This window comes from Linepithema humile, chromosome 4, assembly GCF_040581485.1.
Source record: "Linepithema humile isolate Giens D197 chromosome 4, Lhum_UNIL_v1.0, whole genome shotgun sequence".
Classification (NCBI taxonomy): domain Eukaryota; kingdom Metazoa; phylum Arthropoda; class Insecta; order Hymenoptera; family Formicidae; genus Linepithema; species Linepithema humile.
This window is the reverse complement of record NC_090131.1, coordinates 1,555,692-1,572,366: the sequence shown is the minus strand read 5'-3', so window position 1 is coordinate 1,572,366 and position 16,675 is coordinate 1,555,692. Positions and strand designations below refer to the sequence as shown.

General features: G+C 45.5%; 1 protein-coding gene across 6 annotated transcripts in view; it reads right to left on the bottom strand.

Annotated features, from left to right (window-relative positions):
- The window catches only part of LOC105672197 (methyl-CpG-binding domain protein 5/6 homolog sba-like), a 200,345-nt gene that overhangs the window by 85,640 nt on the left and 98,030 nt on the right, over positions 1-16,675 (bottom strand). Inside the window, exon 1 of one of the 6 annotated variants that reach the window (XM_012366968.2) lies at positions 341-628. The exons of the other annotated variants lie outside the window; for them this stretch is intronic. The gene's annotated coding sequence lies outside the window, so the exon portion shown is untranslated. Of the gene's footprint in view, positions 1-340; positions 629-16,675 lie in introns of those variants that run through there. 6 annotated transcript variants of the gene reach the window in all.

Genomic DNA, 16,675 nt, shown 5'->3' with positions numbered 1-16,675 from the left:
TGATATTAATAGACGCTCTACCGTAATGCGATATCCGATGGAATAAAATTTCATTCAATAAATTGTAATGCGAAATTCTCTCTGCAGCGATAGAATTTTAACGCAAATATCGTGAAAGATGTTGAACCAACCGCGAAAGTATAAGACATAAACGCGGGATAAGTAAATAATTTCACGGAATCGCTGGCGATTTTCAGACGGAAAGCGGCCAAGTTCTTACGATTGAAATCTGCGGATTAGATCCATCGAGATCGTGACGAGTTGCATTATAATTCAAGACAGCTGGAATCGACCGATCAATTCCTCCTTCAACAATCACTATGCAATTATATACGATTACCTTTGCCGTGGTATAAGCAACTATCGCATCGGACTGTCGTGTGTGCGTTTCACTTCGCTCTACGTACGAACGCTTACCTGGAACAGAAAAACAAGGAAACAATTTAATATCGCAATCAATCGACCGTAGCGGGGAGAAAACAGAAGGAGAGCGCGTGAGTAATATTGCATACGCGCTGAGAAACGTATAATCGATCGCTTTACATTCGATTAACCAAAGAAAGCGTTTGTTTCATAAGAGTGTAATAATTCTGTTGCAATAATCTGGTAAATATTTTTTCGATTATCTATCTAAATCTATAATCATGTCATTATATAATCTTACAATTTTTTTCCTATATTTTATTTTACGAAAGACTTATTTTAGGCATTCGTGAAATTCTCTCTTATTTTAAAATATTTTGATAAAGTTTCACATTTATAATATATTATCCATTAAAAACTTTTACATAATATTAGCGAAGGTCGCTCGCAAAGTTCGGTTTCCTTTTCGCACCGATACGATCGTCCTTAGCGAGGCCAATAATTTCTGCTATCGACCGAACGATCTACGACCGTGAAATCGGTGCGATCCAAGAACGAGTCGACGAGAAAGCGGCTACGGATATCGACGATTCACCTGGATCGCCGTCTGCCGGCGCGAGGGTGGTCGGGAACGGACGGTTTCGGAAAAAAAGAACAAGGTATAAAGCATTAATTACGTAACTTCCGTTCGGCACTTCGTACCTGGGGATAGGCATCTCCGGCGAACGAGCAGGCGCGAGCACATGCCCCGGTCGTCGATGCGTAAAGAGCTCGGGGCGAAACGGTATTCCCTAATCGTAAACAAAGTTACAAACGGAATCGGAAACTCCTAGACAGTTTATGCGATGCTTGGAATGCATTTAATACAGTATAATCCGGCGGTTTATTTGCGGAGTTTGTAATTTATCGAATGCGGGTATATCAAAATAATGCTTTCTAATGTTCCTATTAACAATAATTCGAAAAAATAATAACAATTGTAGTTCATCGCGTTGAAGCCGCGAAATATTAAGAACATAGTAAGTGATAAGTGTTTTTCCAAAATTATAAATTTGTATAATAGTGTAAATATTTTTCTTCTCCAAGAACCAAACTGTCCGCTTCGTTAAAGTTTCACGAGTTAACTCATACTCCGCTTAACGACCGAAGCGAAATTGCGAGTCTCCATTTTCTTCGTAAAAAGTTTGATAACAGATCCGATAATGCGAAATGCCGCGAAGCAGAAATGCATCCCGCGCCGTTGCTCGCCGAGTCGGTCAACACGCGAAACGTAGGGTGACACGTTTCGGGAATAAATGAGCGCGGCGCGCCGTCGCGTTCAGGAAGAGATCGGCGACGACGATAGCCGGCAAATAAAAACACAATATTGGGAAAGAAAAATGTAAAGCAGCGTCATTTAAATGCGTGTAACGAAAGGGGCCGTCTGATGGGAAGTCGTCGTCGCTAGGGCGGCGTGGGGGGAGGGGGGGGGGACAAGGGGGGGAACCAAGGCGACCGGGGGTCACCGGACACGACGCGATCGCGTGAGATTAGGGTCTTTCAAGTGTGACTCATGCCGGCAGGGAAAGTAAATGAATGCAACTGCACCGGTACTACCTTTTCTGTCCTTTTACCACTTCTTTTTCCCCTCCCCTTTCCCCGTCCCTTTCTTCCTTCACTCGCGCTACCGGTTCCCGTGTCTCGCAATCGCTGTTAACTTATCGGTACACGCATGGATACGACGCGTGGTCAGATCGAATCAGTAAAGTTCGCGTCAGTCACGAGTGCTCTTAGTCTGAAGGGACGTTGCTATCGAGAAGTTAACATCAACATCTCGTTTCGACGGAATTATGCCGTCTACTCGTGGGCGTAAATAGCAAGTAAGCGCACGCAACTTACTTTGACATGTGAGAGTGACTTTAAACGAATATTAGTATAGCGAAACTATTTCGGCGGCGTTAGCGCGGGAATAAATCAATCTATCAAGCACGCGAATTTTCAGCATCTACAGTTTTGAATCACGCTTCCGCGTGTTTAACATATTTTTCCAAGTTTCGCGGAACTTTATTTTTTAGAAGCAACGTTTGTTCACCAAACGACGCGGAACTGATGATTTTCATCATTTCTTCGTGATTTACGGCCTCGACGAGCATGGGCAATTTCCGGACAATCCACTCACGACCCGTATTAGCCGCTTTATTGATGGGTATCGAGCCGTGATGCGCAGCGGAAAGAGTCCGAGTCGAGGAATGTCATACTGACGGCTCATTAGCGGGGAATTCTCGACAAGACAAAGCCGAATCTCCCCCCCCCCCCCTTCCCTCTGTTCGCTCCTTCGATTCCAGTCATCCGTCGGTCGCGAATTACGGGTCTCGACTTCGCGGACCTGCTCGATGTCAAGCGACGATCCGCGCCAGGTAAGACACACTGTCATCATCGTTCGCTACCAATGTCTCTCTCTCTCTCTCTCTCTCTCCCCTTTTCACCGTCCGTTCTCTCCCTTTATCTGCGACTCAAGAGAGACGGCCTTCCACGGCGTTCATACGAAAATAGCAACGCCTTTGTCCGACCGTCCGCTGTCCGTCCGATCTCTTTCGCCCCCGTCCCGCCGCGCCGGCAACGTTGTTCTCCTTGTTCTGGCCTCAACCTCCTCCCTCCCACTGCACCCTAACCACGTCGAGACGTGTATCAGTGATTCCGCGAAATTGTCGCCGCTGATCGTTCTCAACGCGGACAGTAGTGGAATCCAGTGTTTTTACGAGCGGTCACCGCGACAGATGCTCGGAGTTATTTAAATCGTTTTGCTACATGATGTCTATATATACTCATGTCATTGATTCGGAAGAAAAGCTACTGCGTCGCGAGTATTACCATTTTTTTTTCAGTTTTGACGTGAAAAAGCGGAGCGAAAAAATGTCAAGCCCACTGAATGATCATTGGATCGCGTCGGATTGTGCAGACTTCGCTAAACTCCGATGCGTCACTCGTGGGCTTTTCCCGCGATTATTTTTTATGTAAAAAGGCCAGAACGAAAAAGAGTATTTCCCTTGTTCGTGAATTATATTTTTGCAAATTGACGAAGCGGTGTAATTAATCCCAAATACGAAATGCACTCGGCTTTTTGTTTAATACGTCGGATCGGATTCTGCGTTCGTCACGCTCCTGCATTGAAATCAACTGGCGTCGCGATGTGATTGAATTTCACGGCGCGCCAGACGTCGGCGAGCATGAGTTTATTAGCCGACATATACGTGTCACTGTCGCATTACCATTAGCGGCCGGTTAAATCCGTTTCGAGCCCGAAGCGGCTTAACGTCTGCGGCGGTGCATGCTGGCGAGGTTTATCTAGTCCGCTTTGACGTACCAAGAGGGACAGGCGTTTTTCTCCACGATAATCCATCCCCCGATACTCGGATGTTCGGAGAACATCGTGATTTCTTCATTCACGCCGCTGCCGGACGTAGAATCTGATCGTATCAGTCTATTTAATGCGAAACGCAATAGCTACCGAACGCTACCGATCCGCGCAGACACACAGATGTATTGATTCTTGCTAAAAATATTCATCTTTTTTAAGACCCCACACTCGTCACAGTCATAAATACTTTCGTATTTATTTGTTTCAAAAAATTAATGTTGCGAGATGCTTGAGATGTTTTTAAATATATGTAAATGAATTAATAACACATTAAGACGAACGAGCGAGCATATTTCGCTGACGTGCAAAAACATAATTTATGCGACGAATATACGTTATGAGAAAATAAGTTTAATATTGAATTTTTTCAGCTTGGAACAAAAGAAAAGAACAGGTAAATTATTCTGAGAACAGAATTTAATATAATTTATTCATCCCAATTCTTTTTCCTATCCTCGAAAAGGATTAAAGACATCAAGCTGATAATTTATCTATATTATCGATAATTCAATATTGTTCGCGAACGAATCCTTTTTTTGTCGCGAAACGAATAGCTGATATCGCTCAGACAAAAAGCGAGAAGCAAAGATGGAGAATAGGCGTGCTAGTGGCACTGAGAGAAAGAGATGGAGAGCAGAACGAGAAAAGAAAACAGTCGCCGTCGTCAGCTGAGCGACTGACTAGCTCGAACGACGAGCGAGAGAGAATTTAACGCTAGTCCGATTAACTACAAAAAAACTCGTACTCTTTGGATCTCGCGAACTTGAATCACTTCCGCACTATATCACAATCTTTGCGCAATGTGCTTGCTTCGTCGCTCCGAATTTTCTTCCTTGAGAGTTCTTAGAAGAGAGCGATCGACGACTCATCCTTCAGTAAAATACGGAAACGAATAAAATTTTAGAAATTATAACAAACGAAATATTCTAGAATAACACAATATACGATGGAAAATGTTAAACAAACTTTAACAAATATCCGATATATTAAAAGTGCTTTTGTCTCGCAATTCGCTGCAAGTGCAGATCGAGAGAGACGGTGAGCATTAATCAGAGACAGAGACGATCCCCTTATTTTCTCGCTGATTTATTAGCTCTTTTGGCGGGCGTAAGTCAACGAAGGTACGGCGGGTCGTCGAAGAGCAGTTAAGAGCGTTAGTCACTCATCTCATAATTTGTTCATTCCTATATTTAGGCACGATCCGATCCCTGGTTTCTCCCCGTCGACCGCGAGAGAATGCTTGCCTCGGCGCCAGTGCCACCGTAACAGTGACAACGCAAAGCGGCGGCAGCTTCGACGTACGAAAATAAATCCGTCGATGGGCCGCGAAGACTCGCGCCGCGGAATCTCGGAGCACGTGTACAAACAACGCGTAAAATCCTTATTGTACGTCAGCCGCTGTCGACGCTATTATTTCTCGGCACGCACACACGTATGCACGCCAGAACGTTTTTTTTTTTTTTTTTTTTTTTTTTTTTTTTATATGAATTCCAAAACGCAACTGAAAGAAAATATTTAATTATAAAGACTTGGCATTTCTCAATTTTTTATCACATCGCATTACGTTTTTGCACAGCGTATGTAAAGAAAGAACCGCGGGACGACCAAATGGTTAGAAATTACGAAACGGCTGAATCGCGGTACAAGAGAAACAGAGGGAAAGGCACTCTTCTCACCGATAAAAAGAGACGCTATCGCCGCTACAAGCCGCAAAGAAATAACGCGTCGCCGCGCAGGGACCGGCGGCCGAGTCTGTCGCACGGGGCAAAAAGAGACACGGCAGTTTCTTTGAAGACAGATCGTTCGGGGACACTTGTCGAGTGGCAGCGGCGCCTTCTCCCGCAGGATTAAAGCTTGTGTGTGTCCTTCCCTTACCGTCAGCACCTCCCCGACCTGGGACGACCTCGGGGAGAAAACGGGCCTACGGTGAAGAAAACTCGATTCAACCCAGCGATAATGGCCCGCCGCGTCTCGCCGATAAATCTCATTGCGTTAAGGTTTTCTTCGTAGATTTTTCGAAGCCCCTCCAGCACGAAACCGTCTCCATATCGTCGTCCTTGTGTCCTTTGTCCGTTCCGGGATAAGATCTAATTTAGCAGTGTCCAAACAGTAATAAAACACTGTTTCGCATTCCCGGCGAGCATTTGACACGAAATTGCGGCTATCTGATTATCCCGGGAATAACTCGCGCTCGTAATTTCTCAACGTTGTTATGCCGAGAACGGGGAGATTGCATTTCTGCGCGTTGCTGGCGAAAAGCTGAGGAGAAATTCAATAAAGGGATCTCCAGCGCTGACAGCTGATAAATGAGCGCGAAAGAGAGCGAGGCAGAGAGAGAGAGAGAGATTGAATATCGGAGATAAATGCGTTTGGAGTGACCGCAGACTCTTCTGTGGGCGGTTGTTTTTTCGCGTGACCAAAAATAAATCAAGAGCGATATTATTCCACTTGGAATATGCCGGGCCAAATTGTCCCAGACGGCCGCCACCTTTTCCCGACCAAGTCGCCGCGACTTCGATAGCCCCGAACGAAAGTTTTCGAGCACGGGGGCGCATCTCAGGGGATCGGTAAACACGAAAACTTTCCCGCCTTAAAACAATTGATACTTTCGGGTGATATCGAAAGTCGAAACTTTCTTTCCGATACACTCGATTAGTCGCGGACCGACAAACGCGACAACAGATTGATAATGACGAAATATCTTGGCTGCCTCTGCATGAATTTCGTTCGTTAAAACAAAAGCGATTCTATGGAAATTTATAATTCTTAACCATTATTTTTTTCTGACTTATAATCGTCAACAAATTTAGACTTTTAAAATTCCTTTTAGCGAGATGCGGGGGTTTATGCTTCATCTCCTAAAGTGAGTGCACCTCGTTACTTGAGATTTTAAATGCGTTCCGTGTGAAACATCGCGATGAATAAATGGAAAATAAAAATAAAAAATGGCTGGAATATACCGCTTCGTATGTCGTATATGTCGCTGTTTTACGGCCATTCACATTCGTCAAGCGCTTTATTATATCCGTATCCGCGGAACGCTCTCGTTGCATCGGGCCTGTAATAGAATCTTTATTGCGCAGAAACGCATAACGCAGAGAATTAATCCTCGCGGATATTAATAACGAATAGCCCCCCTCAGCCCACGAATGTACCCGTGATCATCAAAGTAATTACGTGTCTTTTGTTTGGAGATAATTGCACCTTTCTGCGCTTTTGTAAATTACACAATATTCTTCAATAATTTAACAAAATAAGTATAAAATATTTCCTACCAGCGCATTAATCTATCTATCAAAATTTCACGCGGGAGAAAATCTTTTGTGCAACGATATCAAACGAGATACACGGCTAACTTCATTCTCTCATATTTGTGATCTAGGACCACTTTCGTAATCATCGGTTCAAATTATTCTCCGCGCGTAGCGCGTACGAGCCGCGCTACAGAGACACCCCATACGGACAAATATGCTAATGTCCTTTGAATTCCAATTAACGTGAATTGTTTAATTTGGTACGGCGGCGGCGGCGGCGGCGGTGACGCGGTCGTGTCCCCCTTCGTCGGTATCGCACTCGAATCGCCACGAACGAAACGAAATGGGTTTACGCGTACGCGCCGCGAACGGCATTGTACAACGCGCGCGAGACAGGGGGGCGAGTTGAGTTATCGTGACGCATTATCGTCGCCGGCGCGCTCGTCGCTGCATCGCGCGCTGCACGCGGCCACATTGCACTTATCGGCGCTATCGAGCCGTCTGCGTCGGCACCGACGAAACGCCCGGGCTTATCGCGGACGTCGATCGAGCGTCGATCAACGCGCGTTATAAATGATTTCTGTCGACGTTTACGCGAGATACGCGCCGCAATTACACGTCCGCCAAGAGTCCGCTTCTCCGACCGCCCAGCCCGCGATAAAGCGAGCGAAAAAAATTACGTTCCACTAATAGTTTCACTAATGTACAATTATAACTAAATTATAAATATCAGTCTCCATTCGTGTCAAATAGTGTGCCACGTACGTCACGAGTTGCGAAAAAATAGAATTACTATTTTCTAAATCACAAGTGATTTGTTATATTTGCAGATTTGTTATTATTCGCAAATTGTTTTTTATAAAATGCTCGCTTATGCTGTGAAACTTATGTGAAATCCCAAGTCAGTAATATACCGTATATTTTTAATTACGCGATCCCAATGCTGATCGTAAAATCGCCTACATTATCACGCACGTCGTCGTTGCATGAAAGTATGGGCGCACGGGGCACGGAAGGCAGCTGACGAAATATATCGCGTGCGGTCGGCGAGCGAGCGACAACGTTTCGCATCGCTTGGGTAAGCACATTACTCCCGACTGCCATAATTAAATGTGTTACGTGACAACGGCGCGCTGCCGGGTATCACACGCGGGTTTTGCATTGTTCGGCAATAACCATTCTTTTTCGCCCCCGATGCCGGTCGAACCGCGGGATAGATTTATGATGACGAATGCGCCGAGGGTGCTGTCGAAGCTCTCACCGCTCCGTAAACGAAATAACTAATTTTTCACACGCTTGAGATTCTCGAGAATCTCGTATTTTTTCAATAATTTCTTCCATAAAAATATCACGTTTTGTACGTATCAAATTAATATCTATCGTAAATAAATAACAACCATTTATAAAATCTGATAATTGATAACAATTTCAATAACAAACAACAGTAATATAAAACAAATCACAATCCAATTACATTATACAAATATAAAATAATCTAAAAAATTTTTTAAATAATTTATATTTATTAATTAAATAATTGACAAATTCAAGGCACAAAATTTTACGTATTAAATCTAACTTATTGGATTAGCATATTATCAGTTCGGTCTGTGTAAAATTTCCTTTGTTTCAGAATATAATTATCCGATAATTACACAAATATTTTATAGTATTTATAACCATATCAAATTATACAAAGAATAAAGAAAAGCGCATTTGTGCGCAAATGAGAGGAGTAATCGTTGCGTTTCGCAATGCGGAGAGACGCAAATCGTTGGATAAATCTATCCAGCGCTCATTACTTTCTTTTTTTCGTCGATAAAACTACCTTCAGTCGCGCGAGCGTGGAAGAGACGCGTCGTTCATATACATATATCTACCGCGGACACATCGTGCGCGCGCCGCGACGAACTGATTCACGGCTCTTGGGCTTTGCACCCTTTGCATGCGTTCGCGAGTGTTAATGCCACATTAGCGGCGCACTTTTTCCCGAGTTAATGCGCCAGCAAATTCGCATTTAAATTACCCATTCACCGCCGTAGCCAGTTCATACCCGACTGCTGTTTAACGACGTAATCCAGATACTCTCTCGTCGCGGAGAGAAAAAAATTCCGCGCAAGCGACTAGCGCAGCGAAAATGTCCGATCGAGCCACTGATGCGTTATCGATAATTGAGTGGAGTTGAAATTTATGTCGCGCAAAATATCTGTTGCAAGTAAAAAGCAAAAATATCCGAGAATAATTATGATACACATTTAGCATTCGTGATTGTAACGGCAAATTGTTTCGCGTATTAAATATAATGTAAATTAAATATGCGTAATATTTAATAATATTAAATAATATTAAATTGTGTTACGCATAAAATATAAATTATTGTAGTATGAAATTCTTGTGCAGCGCGTCGCGGCGCACTCGACGAGCGATATACGTCAAAATCGACAAATCATGTTCCGCTGGCGTAACGTCAAGAGCACGATGTTCGATTAACTATCTTACGATGTAACGCGTGTCATCTGGAACATAACAGCGGCAGGGATGATGGATCCGATAGGCTCGTTAACGGCACGCCACGGTCGGATCTTAACCATTCTCGCGGTGAGTCCCGTGATCTGAAGGGAGAGAAGGGGAGGGGCGCCGCGTAGCTATTATCAAAGGCTGTCGAAGACGGTTCTCGTGCGAACAAATAATAACGATTCGACGTGGCGATTAATGCCCTCGTCGTGGCGCATGGAGAGAGGATGATTATACGCGGGCAAGCGGAAAAGAGGAGAGCGAACGAGAGCGAAGGTTAAATCGGCTCGATGGTCCATACGTAACGAGATATATCGCGAACGAGCGCGGCAAGCAATAATTTATCACGTAAAGGCATCGCCTTTGGCGCACGGTAAATGCCCGCCGATAGGTCACGCCTGTCCCAATGAACGGCAAAATTGCACGGCAAGGCTTGCGTTCACATGCGCCCGTAATAGGCTTAGCCGCTAAACGCCGCCAGAGATTGTCAAACGGTCGTTCGTGAGAGCAAACGCGATGTATCGCGCGGAAATGTTTTTCATCTTTCGTTATCGCGATGCCGATGTCGGCTTTTTTTCACATGTCAATAATATTTTATATCACGGAATCCGTATAAAATTCTTTCAACTATTTTTCTACAGCACTCTGGCTCGAAATATACCGACACGCTGCATTGCTATTCATCATTTTCCAGCTTGACGCCTAACGCGAAAATAATAATAATAATAATCGACGAATAAAAATATTGCCGTAAATATGCTATATAAAGTGATTGAAGTAAAATGGACATTACGTTACGATATGTTATCCGTCATTAATTAACAAAAAAAAACTAAATTTGTTACAAGGTACGGATTTACTCTCGCATCATTTTAGAATCGTGTTTATATGAAAAAACATTTAGTCTAATTACGCTCCAGCAATTATCCACGAATGTAAATTGAGTTTTAATAACACGCTATTCGCTAATTATACAGACTGGTGCAGCAAGTCCGACCGGGAGTCAAGAAAAACGAACTGTATGCGATTTACGCCGACTTAAAATATCAAACACGAGACACAAAAATAAACCATTTTTCGGAGAAAGTATCGCTTGAAATACCTATTTTCTTACGTCAACGCAAGCGTCAAGAATTTTGGGTGTGTCGCGCAGTTGTATGATAATGTATGCAAATGTGATTTTTTTAAAAATAAATTCCACTCTCGAATCTCAAATTCAAGATAAATTATTTCAAATTTAGATGAAAATAACAATAATAATACAACTCATAGTGTAAAGAGTATTTAATTATAACGATCAAAATAATTATAACATGTAATTGAAAAGTAATTAATGAAAATGCGAACAGCTTGAGCAAGCGGTTCCGAGAATGATGTTAAAATGAAAGGGTGAAGACGACTACCGTCCGAATAATTGAGTCAATCATTATCATCGATGTGTACCGCGCAGTGTGTCGTTTCGCCGCCCTGAAGAATGTTGCCGCTGCAACGTCTTCGTGCGTTCACCTCGCGGCGCGAAAGAGCGTACACGGGCGCGAGGGGAGCCGATTACAAAAGTGACGAAAAAAGTAGCAGGAGAAGCGCTCCAAGAGCGAATTGCAGCACATTCCCTCCCCGCTCCCCACGTGTATAATGACGGTGCACACCGCGTCGTTCCCGAAGAGAGGAATGCCGTGCAATTACAGCCGGTGGTCCTCCGCGGTGTTTCGCCGCCGCCACCGCCGCTTGTACGTCCAATGACTTAAGCGGCGTTTAGTGGTTTTCGGTGTCACGGCAACCTTACAATGTTGTTGCCCGGCGGACGGACACACAGACGCGAAATAAAAGAAAAAACGCCGAGTGGCAGTTACGCACGCCGAGATAGTCATCTGCGAGGCAATGAACAAATTGCACCCTTCGCCGAGTGTAGAGCGTAATTGCCCGATTCGCGAGTAACACGTCCCGGAGAAAAACCGCATGTGACAACGCACGCGAGAGAATAGGGCTCGTTCGTCTTCGTGTAAGCGCGTCGACCGAGTCACGCGAGATTTCGCGAATTAAAAATCACCCGTGACAAATAATTATGACGCTGTCCGTTCGGATGTCAATGAAATTCTGAATCTAAATTAAACGAGAATTAAGAATATTAATTTTTACAAATATTAATTAAATTCGTGCGAAGCAATCATTCGGCGATCGCACTCGTTTCCCGCGACGCGGATCTCGCGATCGCAAATAGTTTAAATTCGATCTATGATAGATATTCTCCTCGCAATTACCATAACGATTCTGGTTTGCCGTCGGCACGATTCCCGCAGCTCTCCAACTGTGGGCTGCATCTGTCGCGGTAATTAAACGAATTCCATTCGCCGATCGTTCGATCTAATCCGCGATGTCCGGCGATGATTAAAACGGCGACCGGCCGGCGAATCTCTCTCTCTCTCTCTCTCTCTCTCTCTCTCTCTCTCTCTCTCTCTCTCTCTCTCTCTCTCTCTCTCTCTCTCTCTCTCGGCACGGTCAATTAGCCCGGTGGCTCCTGCGATCTCGCCCGAAAATCATCCGCGCGGCTTTACTCGCGTTAAATTCTGCGCATAAATTACATCGCGGTTTACACGTTTTACAGCCCCGCTCGGGCACTTTACAGCGCCGACGAGACGCGACTTCGAAATAGCCATTCGAACGAGCTCATACGTACGTAATTAATGCCGAGAGAGAAAGAGAGGAAGAGCACACGTCGATAAGTTTTCGCACGAGCTCTCTTCTCGTCGTCGGAGAGAAACGGAGGAAGAGAAAGAGAGAAGCAGCGCGGGGAGTCAGTCAAAGTCAACGACCCACGTGCCACGAAGTTGCCTGGCGTGGGCAGAGACTAATGGGAAGATATACTGGCGACCGAACGTGGATGGATAGACGTAGGTATTACCGGCGTCAGTATCATCTGGCACATCATGCGCAGGCCCGCTCGTTCGTCGGCGCGCGCGTGGGAGTCGCTCGTTTCAGTTCCATAAAACAGCCTTCGAATATCTCTCTCGCGAGCCTCGGGCATGCCGTGTGGGCAACGAGAAAACTGTGTTACTGACAATGGCTTGTCTCTCCTTAGCATTGGCAATGAAAAACACGCGCGCGCTACCCCCGCGCGAGAGGATGGAGACTGATGGAGGAACGGCCGCGTGTGCCAAGAGATGCGAGAGGCACGCTACGGCGAATGCGTAACACGCGGCGCGATGACTTCTCACGGCGCAAGGGCGCTCGATGTGAAATGTGTGGCGAGAAGGGCGACAGTCGAGAGAGACGGTCTGAAAAATTCACTTTGTGGGATATTATATGGCTATTTTATGGCATCGCCAATGTAGCGGGGAATAAATGCTGCATACCGGGGTCCGTAACGAAACCGTTGTTTCGACGAGAGAATTTCAAATGTCTCGGGGAAACGACGAAACGACGCATAACACCCGTCGTAAAAGCCACCGTAACATATGCTATCTGAAACTGCTACCGTATCGGAATAATAATTGGAACACGCTTCAAGTAACGCGGGAGAGAGAGAGATTCTTTAAACAACCAGGTATGTCGATACGCACTTTTATACGCGTCTGCCGGGGGAGTTTTACGAGCGGCGCGTTATTGTGGCGATTAAATCGTGAAATATTGCGACTGATAAGCTGCATTACTCATAGAATAAGAGCATTCCGACATTGATTTACGAAAACTACTCATAGATGTATAAAAGTAAAAAGGAAACACAACAGCGCGGAGAGTTATTCCCCGAGCTTTATCTCGATGACTCTCACGGAGCTCTCTCGATGCAGTCGATCGCGTAGGAGTCGAGGTTCATAAACTAACCTTCGATCGCTGGTCTAGCGCATATTTCCGAAGGACGGCAGCGTGGGCAACGGACAGAACTGCATTACTTACACGCTCGCTTGCATTGCCTTGGCATTGCGAACATTGGCAATAAAAATCGTGTTTCAAAAAAAGAAGGAGCTCGCGACACATCGCAGCGTTTCACTGCATCACTGAAGATGTTCCGATTGCAAATTCAAAAAAATTGCGAAGCATCGCTATCAAGTGTTTTCCTTATCAAAATACAAATGTGCAAAACACCGATGTGTATTTTTCTCTGTTCATTCTGTCGATACCGGTTTGCTCGTCCTTGAGTTGAGTTGGAAAAAAGATTTACGCGCGGCATCGAAAGACTAGAAGGCGCTAACTAGACGCAGGCTCGCAGATCGGCCAGTTAGCGGCGCGACTCTCTGCCAAAAAGCGGCTCTAACTAGTCTCTATCGGCGGAGCGCTTCAAGATTCACGCGGCAACACGCCGCCACCCGTCAACGTAGGTAGCGATGACTCCGACTTTACAATTTCCGGCGATGCATAACCAATTAGCGGCGGCGACTACGCCGCGCCCGGCACTAAGTCCCCGTCTGTCGTCGTCCATGCGGAGGAGCGCTCGTTAATGGCGCTAATGCGAGCCACGCACAGCGCTGTTGACAACAAACGTCCCCTGAAACTGTCAGCGCGCGCGGGACACCACTAGCACGCCGAGTGTAATCACAAAGACGACGCGCTCTTTTGAAATTCCGCCTAGTTACACGCGCGAATCAAGAGTAACGCATAGAAGGCCGTAAATTTTCCAGCAAATATTTATACCCGACGAGGGACGTTCCCCCCCCCCCCCCTCAAAAATGGATATTTAAAAAGATATTCGCGGAGAAAGATTTTTGTGATTTTTTGCACCGATACTTTCGATAAAGAAATTAAATAATACATAAATTCGGGCCACGAGAGAGATCGTATTTCGCAATGATGGCAGCTTAAAGAGTATCGGAACGACGATAATTGCCGTGGTCCATGGGAAACGAAGAATCAGCCGACGCGACTTCGCTCTTCGGCGTCTCGACCCGGGCCGAAAATGGAGAGCCTAGGAAATTATGAGCCGGTACGCGCGCGGTCAGGGTAATTGAAAATAATTGGCTGGCCGGTTATACGCGAGCCGGGACACGAAGCGGGCATAAATCTCCAGTAATTCGTTGTATAAAGGAGAGGCCGCGCGCTCGTAATGACGCGGACCGAGAGCGAGAGACAAAGAGCGGAGTAGAACGCGAGACTGGATCGAAAGCGAGGCCGGATCGAAAGCGAGTTAACGGCAGGGAAATCGATTCTCCTTTTGACTCCAGTCGACGATCGCTCGCGCATTAGCATTTAACCCTTCACAAGGTAAACAAGAAACTGGAAGTCTGTAAGATAATTGATCGAGCGTAATAAAGACCTAATTAACAAGTTTGCTTTGACGCATTAATTAAGAATAACAACTGTAGTTTAGGTTAATGAGTTTTCATCTATCAAAGTGTATAAGAAATGCACTAATCGTTGCACATAGTTTACGATTAAAATGCGACGGCGATAAAAGTAGGAGGAAGTGGCGCATGCGGGGGTGCGCGTATGTAATTCAAGGTTACAAACACGGAAGCTGGTGAGAGATTGGCAAACTTTATCCGCGACGGTAGACCGAGGAAGTGTACTATCTGCAGATATGGCGTTACACGCCCGAGCTCGTTAATTAATTGAGAGGCGAAGATAAATACGACACGTCACGCGAGCGGAAAAAGATATTCGATGAATATCTGGAGAAGAAAATAAATACGCTCTGCACGCGTATGGTAATACTTGAAGATAGATCTGTTCGTTTTAATAAAAGGATCTATTATGATCCCCTCGTATTGCGCCTCGTATAATGCCTCCGTTGACTTAGCATGCCGCGCACGATGTTTGAGGTGGAGGAAGATGAAAATAACGTATACACAAAGGATCGTTTGAAGTATGGCTTCGAGCATGTTGTCTTAACACTCAAAGGACGGGGCGACTACCCTTCTACTTCGATTATTAAGTAGATACCGGCGTGACAGGCCACGTAACAAATATATATATTTCCATTGTATTCAAATACTTTCGATTCTCCTTTTTTTTTTTTGTCTTTCCCAAGCTATTTACGTCTTTCTCGTCGAAGAATAGAAAAGATATTGTTTGAGTGTTGTGCGTTCGAGAATTCCGCGGATAAACGACACGAGGGAGAACGAAGTTGTAGCCGTATAAATCGCGCGCGAAGGAGACGCGGCGACGCATACACGCGTGTACATCCGCTCTCGGGGCAACGCGTTCTTGGACCGCGGCCCACACCGTCGCGGCCTGTTATTCATATTCTCTCTGATTGAGATGGAATGCTGTCGTGGCCAGGGCCCGTCCCTCGCCCGGCGCACCCCCCCACGCCACAGGGCGTCCCCCGTTCGCCGGCCGTCCGGACCAGTTCTGCCTCTCCGGTTTCGAGCGCGAAATCAAGTACAAATCAATCTAAACCGACATCTAAATATCACGTCATTGTTTACATCTTCTTCAGGGCGCTGCCCTTCACCGTGCTGCAATTTAGCGAAACTCGTATCGGACTGCGCACTGGAAACTGAAGGTCGCAAGTTGGAGACTAGAATTCGAGCAATCAAGTGAACTGAAGATTGCAAATTAGAGATTAGAATTCGACCGATCAAGTAATCTCAACCTTAGCGCACTTTGTCCTAATAGATCGAATTCCAATCTTCAATTCGCTACCTGCAATCTCCAACGCACGGTCCAATATCGATTTAGTACTAATTATCGGATTTTCGGAGACAAAATTAGAGGAGTATAATAATGCGATGTAGCAATAATGCAAAATGACAGCAAACGATATTAACAATTTCATTATTCCTATTTGACTTAGGCGAACGTCTTCCCGCCTGTGTTTTCCTAACTCGCGCGACTGGTTTCCGACTTTTTATCCTGTCGCGCTATAAAGCGAGTAGCGCGCGCATCGGGATAGATTAAGAACGATAATCGCCAGAGATAAGAACTTAATTAACGCGTGATATATCTCGCAAACCGGTGTACAACGCACACGCGCGACGAGCAACGGCTCGGAAAATATACCGGCAAGATTCCGCGCACCGACATGCGTGTCCCGCAGCGTGTACCACGCTTTTATTATGTTACGATCGTGTTCCCGCTCGGTCCCCCTCTTTCACTCGGCTTATCGCTATAAAGATATCGGTTCGATTATTGCCGCATTATCGTGGCTTCACGCCTGGCGTCGCATAAACGCCGGTAGCGCGACCGATACCGATCGTTTCGGTCCGCATTTATA